The following is a 12,256-nucleotide window of genomic DNA, read 5'->3' as shown; positions in this document are numbered from 1 at the left end:
TACAAGTTGGACTAGAGATCTCTGAGTCCTTATATCTCAGTCAGAAGGTGGGAGGTGCAAACTCAAAATGCAGAGATGTGCATTATAATCAGCGTGATTAGAACACATGGAAATGTGAGGGGCCAGAGAATTAGCATCTGTAGTGAGATACAAATCTTATATCCCTGAACAGCCTCATTATTCTGAACTTGTGAATGAACTCAAGTTCAGCAATCTCACATTGTAATCTCCCCTTGAAGGTTCACCGAGGACTGCCACTGTTAGATCAGCAATGGATTGATCTGGAAGATTAAAATATTCTCCCACTAGTTTTTGAATGTTGTACCTGTGTCTGATGAAGGGAATTCTGACTGTCAGAAGTTTCTACCCCCCCAATTATTGTTGTTCTCTAAGATGCTACTGGACTTGTATTTAGTTATCTCATTGTAGTCCAAAATGGTACCATCCAAAACTATCTTTACCAGCTGAGTTCTTCCCGAACAAAAACCAACCATCAAAAGAGAATAACTGAAAATAAATATCTGAGTATGCCCAAGTGTCTGCTCAGCTTCTGCTAAGGGAAGTCATGTCTCAGTAACCTGACAGAATTCTTGGAGGATGCCAACAAGAGTACAGATATGAGTGACACAATAGAGTCATTGTACCTTGGACTGAAAACAACCACTCAAATACTCCTGTGGAAACTTGGTCATCACAGGATAAGAGAAAAATCCACTTATAAACATGTAACACAGTGCAATGTAGGAAACAAAAAGGAGGAATAAACTGATAGTTTTCACAACTGAGAGGGGAAGTATATGGTCTAACAAAGATCTAAACAGGAATAGTGCCCCCCCCCCCAAAAAAAAGTTCTTATTAATGTTTGGAAGAAATCCGAGACATGAACTGAACGGACAAACATGTCAGATGACATTGAGGCTGGAATGCACTTTCTTGAGATTAAGCCCCACTGAACACGGTGAGATTTACTTTTGGGTAAACATGCATTAGGTTGCAATGCAAAGATTCAAATGGCTTGTTCCCACATTAAAGTACATCCCTTGACTCTAAATCAGCATTTAGCTGATGAAGGGAAGGATGTGGGCAAGCCAACGATAGTTTAAACCAGACAAAATGGGAGTGCTGTTGGTTGGGAGCCCACAGTTAAGGTATGCTCCTGGAGCCTTTTCTGCTTCTTGAGGAACAGCAGAGCTAGATCAGGAGTGCCTTTTGCCAGTTTAGTCTAGTTCATCAGTTGCAACAATTCCTGGAAATGGTGGACCTGAGCTCAGTTACAAACCTGAGCTCAGTTACAAACCTTGGTAACATCCAGGTTAGACCAACGAAATGTGCTGCACTAGACTGCCTGCAAAATAGTTTGGAACAATGGCCCATTACACATGGAACACTTATCTCTGGACTCTGCACAGTGGACTTGCAGAGGGCTCTCCTCACATTTCTCTGTTTACACTCCTTTCCCCAGAGTTTTTCTGCAGAGAGTTCTCTAGGCCTGGTTCTCTTAACTCCATCCATCAAGTGATTATTAAAGGCACGGATCTCATTACACCTGGTAGTCAAGACTGCTGGCTTAGCCCTTTAAGCTGCACTTATGTCAATATTACTGTTCCAAAAGTAATCCTCCGCCGCCCCAACACACACAAATGAAAGAGTCAAAGCAGTTTCCTGGGCAATGTGGATCAAAGTCACTATGCAGGGAAAGGAGAAATCCTTTCTCTGATTTTTTAAGCTTCCTGGTTGTGTGTGTGTGTGTGTGTGTGTGTGTGTGTGTGTGTGTGCTTCAGTTTCCTGTAAATGCTTGCCCATCTTTTTCTGTATTGGAGTATCAAGCAGTCTGGAGAGGGGAGTATTTTCAATTAGGAAATGGCATGGGGGAGAAAATTCAACTATGCCCCTTGTCCAGCACTGTATCATAAAACTAAATCAGGGGACTGCTTTTTATGATCAAATTGCATGTCTGGATTTCCTTCCAATTACAGACCTCCAGCATTGTGTGTGATTTGCTCCTTTTGTGTGTAAGATGAGTTTTAAATTGTGCAATCTCAGGGCTTGATTCAGGAACTGTCTGTTTTCCCACCTGCTGCAAATGCATGATTGTACACACTTTTTAGTCCTGGGAAGAAGCACAGCATTGCCAAATGCTGGTTCTCACTTATGAGAAGGGGCTGTTTATGATGAGGTGTCATGTGATTCTAAACTACCAATCAAACTGAATCAGCCACACATTCCTATAGGAAAACCTTTGGATGTCCACATTTTACATCCTTACTCCTGTTACTGTACAAGGAGCTCAGTATGCAGATACTTAGCAGGAGAAAATATTATCCACCATGCCAGAAAAAAACTTCACCTGTTAAATTTCTTTGTCAGACTGTTGTTAAAAGTACTTTCTCCCTCTTGGAAAAGAGATGTTAACAAGATGTTCTATATTCCGCTTTCATGAAATACCCGAATCCTTCCATAGTTTTATAGATATATATATTTTTTTAAATACAGTTTTTCCTACCACTGTCATGGGAAAGACATGCTTCCATTCGTACGACAGTAGATAATGTGAAAAATTCTCCCCTACATTCAATCTAAATGCGATTATAACATTTTCACTTCCCCTTTATTTTTATATCACCATTGGTTCCTAATTAATTTAATTGAATTGACAAATCAATATTCAACAATAGGCTTTTGTTGAACTGGAGCGGTGTACGGCAGGTGGGGGAAAGGAGGGAACAACCAAAATAATTGAAAATTATTGTAAATGAAGCCTCACATTCAGTTGGCAAAGCAGAAAAAGTTCAATTTGGCCGGGCTTTGGAGATGATTCACACATAATTGTCACCACCACATCTGCTGTTGGAACACCTGGGACTCGTTTTCCTTGGACGTCACTCCAATGCCACATCCATATCTCTATTTCCTTTTCATTTTCTATTGTTAAGCAGTAGTCCCTCCATCCCAGCACGGATGTTAGGGACCAACTGTCCTGTGTGGGGGAGAGAAAAACGAGGCAAGCAAAACCACAATTGCTCTGTGAACTGCCAGGATGAAGCACTGGATCCAGTCTAAAGTGACCATTCCCTCCTATTCCCCCTTTCACTGCAGATCTCACACGCACATTGTCCCATTTCCCCAAGATCAGCACTGCTTGGGTATCAGTGGAGTGCCGTGGGAGGGGGAAGGCAGGGCAGTTCCATTCTGCTGATGAAAAATGTAGTCTGACTCCAACCACAAAGGTAGATTTCAATGACCAGTTATACAGTAGGGATTTAAAAGTTTACTGCACAGTGCCTGTAACTAATATGTGTGTATGCAGTTGTCTGCAGCCTCCCATCCAGCAGTTAAGCTACGAGTTAATATTCCTACTTGTGCTTGTGTTTTCACGCAGCTATACAAGAATGGTAATGCTGGGAATACTACATAATTGGCATCTACGGCTCTCCCACAGTTACAGTAACTGTGCTCTAATTTTTTTTCAGAAGCTAGTTCATGGCCCTCAGACATCTGAATGCTCCCCTATATCTTCATCACAAAGCAAGCCTATTTAAAACAACCCTGAGCAGAGTTATGGCATTTCTGAAATATCTGCTTCATATTGAGATACAGTCGGGCATGATGCCTAAACTGGAATTTGATTTTAAACTGTAGTTGTATATAATGTTTTATTGTTGTTATATTGTGTCCAAATGTTTTGAACAGCTCTGAGTGGCACAAAAATCTTAATAATAATAAAGGGAGAGCAAGATGGAGGTACAGGAGCACTCCTTCAAGGTAGCTGACCTGCTACTCCCCACATCAAATCCACAGCAGGGAAATCCTGCATCTCTGCAGGGTCTGTTTGCTCCTTTCTCTGTCCCTCCAACATTCAGGCCCACTCTGCATACTTGATGCTGGTGCACCCCTGGGGCCATTTGCACACTTCCGAGCTCATGGCCCTATTGTCGTGGCGGCACCTCCGGATAGAGGTGCACCACTTTTAAAAAACTTACCTCCTCTTCCCTGAGTAGCTCTGCAGAGATGAGGGGAACATCCCCATGGCCATGGCAACACCTTGGGGGTTGGGGGCCAGGAGGCGTGTCCCCTTATCCCCATGGAGCTGTGCAGGGAAGAGGAGGTGAGTTAAAAAAAAGTGGTGCACTGAAAAACAGCACCTTCCACCTGGTGCCGTTTGCTTGGCACCAGGTGGATGCCATTGTTTTTTAATACACTCACTCACTGAGCAAGCCTCAAAAACAGCAGCTCGGGTGGGGTGGGCGGGTGCGCAGCACTGCCTCACTCAGAAGGCGGCAGCTGTGCAAATGGCCAGTGCAGAATCCACCTCAGTCTGCACTTCCTTTTTTCACAGACACATCTCTGGCCACTTATGCATTTGTGGTCTCCTTCACATTGAGTGTACATTCCCTTCAGGTTTGATTCTTGGTTATGCACGCATTTTCACCTCTTCAACACTCACTGCATTCTCAGATCAGAGAATCCCTGCAGTTTTCAAAACCTGTTAAAGTGAAACTTTTTCTCTCCCTTTGCAGGGGAAGCAAAGGAGGTCACTGTGTAATAAGGCTACTTTGGGTTTTGTCATTCCTCCTTGTCCTCCTCCATCCACACCACAGCTCTCCCCTGCTCTTTGGGTTACCATTTCAAAACTATTGGAAGGGCTTTCTTTTTTATTTTAAAGTTGAAGGTCTATCACTCCTGAGGTCTATCACTACCACCCCCCGCCCACAAAAAAAAAGGCAGCAGGCAACCTCTCCAAATGAAAGTTGCACAGAAAGAACAAAGAAGCAGCAGGCGGGCAAAATGACAGATCTGTTCAGTTAGGGACACTCTGCAGGAGGAGAATCCCTGTGTAAACAAAAAATCATGGAAAAAAACCCCACAAGCTTGCCAGGTGAATGGCTATTTACAGTCCTCTCTTAGGGAATGCACAAGTATTTTCTATGTTCTTGTTAGAAATAAAAGCATGAGAAATTATACTTCTAAAAGAAGGGGTACTGTGCTGTGTGGTCTCTCTTGGATCCTGGTTATATCTTGGTCTGTTTCAGAACAAAACCCATCTAGTTTGGACAGAACTGTTTGAAAAATGAAAGAAAAGAAAAGCATGCTCATCATAATGGCCATTTATTTCTTCCTAAACCCATAATCCTGTTCCATCTCATGTGGTGAACGGGCTGACTCAGAGCTATTTACAGTGTTTTCTCATCTGTGATTTTGCCACTTTGTTGTGAGGGTGTGTCTCAAGGCAGTTCCCAAAATATTTGATTGGGTTTGAGTGTGTTTCTGCACAAAAGCCACATGCAAGATACAGGATGCAGTTTATTTGAAAAGTAAGCACTTCTCAAAAACCACATATTCTCTCCTGGCAACTGGAACGTTCCTGCCTTTCCAAAAAAGAAAAGAAACCCTCAACCTCTCTGTGTTTGGAAAACAGTGGCATTTGAATGCAGTGTCTTCTTCCCAGCACCACTACTTTGCAACTGGAATTACCACATCCCCAGTGGTAAGGTAACTGAGTATTAAATATGATTTAATTACCCTGGGGAAATGCAGAAGTTGCTCCCAAGCAATCTAGAAGAAGCAGCATAAAAAAGAAAGAAAAATAGTCCTATAATTCTCATCAGAAATGATTTTTGTTTGTTCTTTCATAACAGTATCCTTCTTAAATTTAATGTTCTCATTGACAGAAATGTACGTATGGTTTTATTAAGAATTCGTTTCTGTTAGCTAGAGGAAAACTATACTGGCTGGATTCCAAAGAATAACTCCCTTATGCCCCCTTAGCCTATTTTCCTGCAAACATTATTGCAAGAGCTGTGAAAATGCAGATTTCCAATGACCATTAGCTGGCTGGCTAAGCTGGTCAAGTCCCTCCTGGGGAGTAATTAATCGTTCTTTTTCTCATTTATGTAGTGGTAGGTGTTATGCCACTGTGTTGTTGGCTAGGGTCCACCACGAGCTTTTGCTAGCTATTCATTTCTGGTTTTAAAAAAATGACTCCTCCAGCCTGATGACACAGGAAGCTCTTGTTTAAAATGAGAAGCCATGATTAGTTTTTAAGTTCCACCTGAACTTGGGTTTGGACATAGAACAAGGGTGAGGTCATCTTCTACATCTCAAAAATATGATATTTTAACCTTAAAAGGGAACTCTTAAGAGTAGAGGATTACAAGTGGGAATGTGTGAGAAACTCATGTGGAAACTCCCTCGCTTGTTCCAGCTTAACTGGCGTTCCTCAGCGATGTTTCCCTACCCTTTCTTCTAAATGCCATCTTGCTTTGCTGCCTACATCCCCCTTATCCTTGACAATCTGTGCATCTCCCCACCCCCACTGGTCCACCCAGTGGTGGGATTCAAACATTTTAACAACAGGTTCCGATGGTGGTGGGATTCAAATAATGACTGTTAAAAAGTATTTAAAAATATGTTTAATATCACGTTTTTATTTTAAGCATTAAAATATTAATACTGAATAAAATATTTTAAGTATTAAAAAAGTGATATTTTAAATTTTAACAACAGGTTCTACAGAACCTTCGGAACTCCCTGAATCCCACCTCTGGGTCCACCCTCCTGCCCAGCTGTTTTGCCTGACTGCCCTGCCCCAATCCCTTCTCTTACTTACTGCAGCAGTCTTAATGACAACTTGGTGGCAACTCCTCTGCCTGCCCAGCTGTCTGTTCAGCCACCTATCCTACCAGTTCACCACCTCAACTGAGTGGCTCTCCCGCCCACTTGGCTACTTGCCCCACCAGTTTGCCTCCTTATTAACAGCAGCTCCCCCACCCGCATGGCTTCTTTGCTAACTAAGCTGCAGTGGTTGTGACTCCCTCATTTGGCTGGCTGGCTGGCCACCCACCTGGCCACTTGGCTGCCTCAGTGGTCTGCCGGGAGCCGCGGGGAAGCAGCAACTCTCCTCATTGTGCTTGCCTGCTTTGAGATAACAGTTTTGTGTGCTTGCTCAGCCAGGTGGTCTTTAGTTTTGGTTGCTATATTTAAAGCACTCTCCTTTTTTAGGTTTTGGATTTTTTTTGCAGAAGCTAGAAGTCCCCCCCCAAGTCTGGCGGAAAACCTAGCTTCTGTCAATATGGCTCTGACCCATGGATACAAGTATCAGCAGGTGGGAACACACTTGACCAGGGGTAGGGAACCTGCGGCTCTCCAGATGTTCAGGAACTACAATTCCCATCAGCCTCTGTCAGCATGGCCAATTGGCCATGCTGGTAGGGGCTGATGGGAATTGTAGTTCCTGAACATCTGGAGAGCCGCAGGTTCCCTACCCCTGTACTTGACTATTTGAATGTACAAATGGGGGGCTGCGAAACCACACCATCAAAGCTTCAGGCTGCCCCCCAGCCCCACTCTCTTTCCAGTTCACCAAGGGGGAGGCAAGGGAGGGGAAAATACCATTGCCTCTTTCTTTGCTTACCTTGCAGCAAGGAGGGCAGGTGGGCCCACCACTAGCTCCACTGCCATGCTTTTGCTACCAGGCATCCCATCCCCCCCCACAAAAAGACCACCTCTGCTGGGACTGTTGTGGCTCTTGGGCTCCCCCTTCCCCATTTCTGAAGGGTGATGCTGGTTGGACTACCATGGCTCCTGGCCTGGCCTGCCCTGGCCTGCCCTGCCACTGGCAGTTCCAAAGGTAAGGCTGGGGGGTGGTGGTGGTGGTGGTGGTTTAAACCCCCCCCCCAGTAATTTTTTTTCAATTTTCAGATTTTTCTGCAAACCTAGGGGGTTCCCCAAGTCTGCAGAAACATCTGTTGGGGAGGCAGTGAACCCCCTATCTGTGGGTTTAGGTCCCCAAAGACAGCACCCTTGGGAATTTAGATATATAGATAAAGATGATGGAATCCAGCCCTTCTTGAACTACTTCCTGTTACTGGTGTTGAGTATATTTTTGTTTATATGAAAGCAAACTGAAGATTAATCAGTTGCCTGGAAAGTTCCATGAAATGCCGAACTTTGTTTTGAGAATGTAATTAGTTCTTTATTGAAAACAGAAGCTACGGAGGAAGACAGTTTGGCTGATATATCCAGTAATTTACAGTGCAAACCTTCGACAGATACTCTGGTTTAAACCCATTGATATCAGTGGGTTTAGACTGGAATATCTCTGCACAGGATTGCAGTGTTAGGGATGATTTAACCTCTGTGGACAGATTTTATTTATACCTGTTTTTAATAAAATGTTTATAGTCATTTGTGCTTGTTATTATAGGATACATTAAGAACGTTATGTTCTTGTAAAAGTTTAGGGATGCCAACTCTGGGTTGGAAACTTTCTGGAGTGTGGAATCTGGGGAGGGCAGTGTTTCTGGAGTGGTCAGCTCAGTGAGGATGTGATGTCAGAGTCCAACCTCCAAAGTTGCCATTTTCTCCAGGGGGAACTGATCTCTGTAGGTTGGAGATTAGTTGTAAATCTAAAACGTTTTCCCCACAGCCAAAACATCTCAGGGGGAAACTGGGATCATACATCCCGGGATGTTTCCATCTTGGTTCCTCCCTCCGCAAGGCAGCCTGTCGGCGTGTTCAGGACAGGAGGAAGAACTCCAGGTAATTACGCACGGCCCCCAGTTTAATTTCATTTTCCTTGCCGACAATTCCATGCATGTGCGAACTGTCCCGTTTTTCCCGTGTTCTGATTGGCTGCAGCCGGCGAGGCGGGAAAAATAAACTGGCCCGTCTCCCACGGTGTTTGCATGGGAGCGGGAGTGGCGCAGCTTTAAAAAAAAAGAACTGCCAATTTTATTGTTTTTTGAAAGGCATGGGATAAGGGAAATCTCGCTGGGCGGGGCCAAGTTAGACCCGAAAGCCATGCGGAAGTCATGGTCGAACCGGGATGGTTCACTTCCTTATCCCAGGATATATTGGCCGTGGGGAAAATGCCTAAGAGAACCCCTGGAGGTTGGCAGCCATAAAACAGTTTCTTGTATTCCGACTGTCTCTTGGGCAATCTGAGAGAAGACAGAGATAGAGTTCCACTAGGCCATTAAATTAGTTAATTCCTTGCAAGGGATCAGCAGAAATGAGGCATGTTTCAGAGGGAGCAATTGAAGCTTCCTTAGGAAATGGGAGCAAGACTTATCTTGGCAGCAAACTTAAGGCAATATCAAATATTCTATTCCTGGATATAATTTGTGAGGGAAGAGTATATGCCTATGCATATGAGGAGAAGGGGTGAAGAACTGCATTCTGAAGGGCTCTCACCTGACTGAGAAACAAAGCTAGTAGGCAAGAGGAAAGAAAGGGCTTCAGATGAGCAGAGCGGGGGTGGGGAGCGGGAATGAAGGGCTCAGCCAATATGTTCATCCTGGGACTATACAGGAAGTGTCAATATATGCAAGTGTCAGCTCTTCAGTCATGAAATAATTAAGGATATTGTTTGTTAGTCAACATTAGCTAGATTAGCATAGCCAATGGGGCTTCGAGTGACTAATTACCTGCATTAATGAAGTGATCCATTGATTGTCATTGGCTAATCAATATATTACCATAGACTATGTGTTTCTAGCATGTACGCACTTGAGAGGAAGTTATGAAGGATTTTTTTGTTCTCAATTAGTTCAAGTCACACCTTCTCACCATGTAGAAGCAGCATGTAGCCCAGATTAGAGAGGACTGTTTTATTATTTTCTACCATGTTACCCTTCCTTCTATTTTTCTTAGTTATTTACACTACTAACTATTTTATATTTTCACACCAACAGGAAGCCACCCAGGTTGTGGCATAATCACCTGGTCACACTTTGCTTGTAGGCAGTGGTGGGATTCAAATAATTTAACAATTGGTTCTGGTGGTGGGATTCAAACAATTTAACAACTGTTTGTTTACAAGCACCATTTTAACAACCGGTTCTGCCGAAGTGGTGCGAACCTGCTGAATCCCACCACTACTTGTAGGTTCACTCAAGAATAAAGCAACAATTCGTAGAGCTGTACACTCTGATCCTGCACAGACAGAATTCACAGATTAATCCTACATTTCCTAGCAAATGCCAGCAAATATGGCTTTTCCCACACAAAGGATTTGCTCCACTTTGGCTTCCTTGCAACTGTTTTGGGGAGCAGCCACATGATGTCAACCTCTATTATTCTTGTTTTTGAGGCTTCCCCTGCTTTGCTATAATCTTTCCTAAAGCGGGTTGTTACAATCTTCAGAGAAAGATTGTTATAAAAGAGCTTTTAAATGCTTGATGAGCAGGTGTGCGTTTTTGCAGGTCCTTTGCACGTTGGAACTGTAGCCCTTCATGGCTACCATTCCCCTCCCCCCCCCCCCCACACAATCACAAGGTTTTATAAGAGTATTTTAAAAATTAAGAATTGACAAATGGTAAAACACAATAATGTTATTACAGGCTATTGCAACAACATACAAATTCCCAGCTTTCTTAAAAAAAAAGATAAGCCTCTAGCCCATTTCACTGCAGTGTTATAAGAGACAGCATGCAGGCCACATATTTCCCCTTATAACTATGCACTGAAAAGAGCTATGTGTTTCTTCTTAAAATAGCACAAAAGTTCAGAATCAGTACATTGTAGCAATAGGTTACAATAACAAGCCTATTAGTTAGAATTTTATTTTAAAAGCCTGAAAAAGCCCTCCAGTGGCTGTGGAAAGAAAATGGCAGCCATGGGGAGCCAAGGCAAAGAAAGTGGAGTATGGACATTTTACTGCCACTGCAAATGCCTTTGCCCTCACAGCACCAATGAGAGACAAACAGAGAATCATCTCCATGTGGAAACAGTCAAGACAGCGTTGGAAACAAATGCAATGTGTTAGAACCCTGTCACAGGAATGGTCTGGCTAGAGCCAGCGTAGTGTAGTGGTTAAGAGCAGGTGGATTCCAATCTGGAGAACCAGGTTTGATTCCCCACTCCTGCACCTGAGTGGCAGAGGCTTATCTGGTGAACCAGGTGTGTTTCTATGCTCCTACATCCCTGCTGGCTGATCTTGGGCTGTTCACAGTTCTTTGGAACTCTCTTAGCCCCACCTACCTCACAAGGTGTCTGTTGACGGGAGAGGAAGGAAAAGGAGCTTGTAAGCCACCTTGAGTCTCCTTACAGGAGAGAAAAGGTGGGGTGTAAAATGAAACTCTTCTTCTTCTTCTTCTTCTTCTTCTTCTTCTTCTTCTTCTTCTTCTTCTTCTTCTTCTTCTTCTTCTTCTTCTTCTTCTTCTCCTTCTCCTTCTCCTTCTCCTTCTCCTTCTCCTTCTTCTTCTTCTTCTTTATGCAGTGATAAGTTTCAGTAAAATGTCCCTCATTCCCTGAGTCTCAAGAGTTCATCAATCTTAAATGCAGTCCTTTTCTAATACCCCAAACTGTATCTTGTATCTGAACCTTGCCAAAGCTCCTTAAGGGTCTTGTTCTTCACAGCAAACTCCTTGTCTTGCCTTCTTACACATCTCATGAAGCTTATAGCACCAGCAGCCCCCACTTTCCCCATTCTATACTGAAGGAACCATAATGCCAGCAGCTTTCAGTTTCTGTGAAAACTTGCTATCAACATCAGCAAAGCATTAGCAGATAAAAGCATAAAAACCCCAAAGGAGAAATAATTTACTTCTATCTTTACACTCTTGGTCTAGCCCCTCCCCTGCCTGAAAACCAACAAATAAAAATAACCCTCAAGCAATCAAACAAATAAACCCAGCAACTCTGCATTGCTCAGAATTTCTGACCAGTAGCGAAAAAGTAATGTTAGAAATGTTTCTGAAAGCTTGAACAGTCACACTGATCCACACAAAATAGTGTGTGCATGCACATTGTTCCGTGCAAGTTTGGGTAGACCAAACAAAAGGCATTACATGGCTTTTGTTCTTGTTTTTATAGAACTACTAGAACAAGGGGAAAAAATAAGCAACAAAGGCCCCTTCTGCACATGCAAAATAATGTGTTTTCAAACCACTTTCACAACTGTTTGTGAGTGGATTTTGCCATTCCGCACAGCTTCAAAGAGCACTGAAAGCAGTTTGAAAGTGCATTATTCTGCATGTGCGGAATGAGCCAAAATGGATTTTTTAGAAAGCCTAAGACACAAGGTAAAGTGCAAGTGAACAGTGCATTTCTGGTTTTGAATAATGTTGTTGGGATGAGGGTATAATTACCACTAAGACTGTACTCCTAAAAATACTTGCCTTGGAATAAACCCAATTTTGTATGGCACAGTGAGTTAACAATTGCATTGTGACATAGCTATGCCAGCCACTGTAACCTTCCATCAGTGTCACTGCAATACTGTCACACATTACAACAGTGCACAGTTGTGAAAAGG

The sequence above is a fragment of the Sphaerodactylus townsendi genome, linkage group LG03 (assembly GCF_021028975.2).
Source record: "Sphaerodactylus townsendi isolate TG3544 linkage group LG03, MPM_Stown_v2.3, whole genome shotgun sequence".
Classification (NCBI taxonomy): domain Eukaryota; kingdom Metazoa; phylum Chordata; class Lepidosauria; order Squamata; family Sphaerodactylidae; genus Sphaerodactylus; species Sphaerodactylus townsendi.
Note: the sequence above shows the minus strand (reverse complement) of the source record.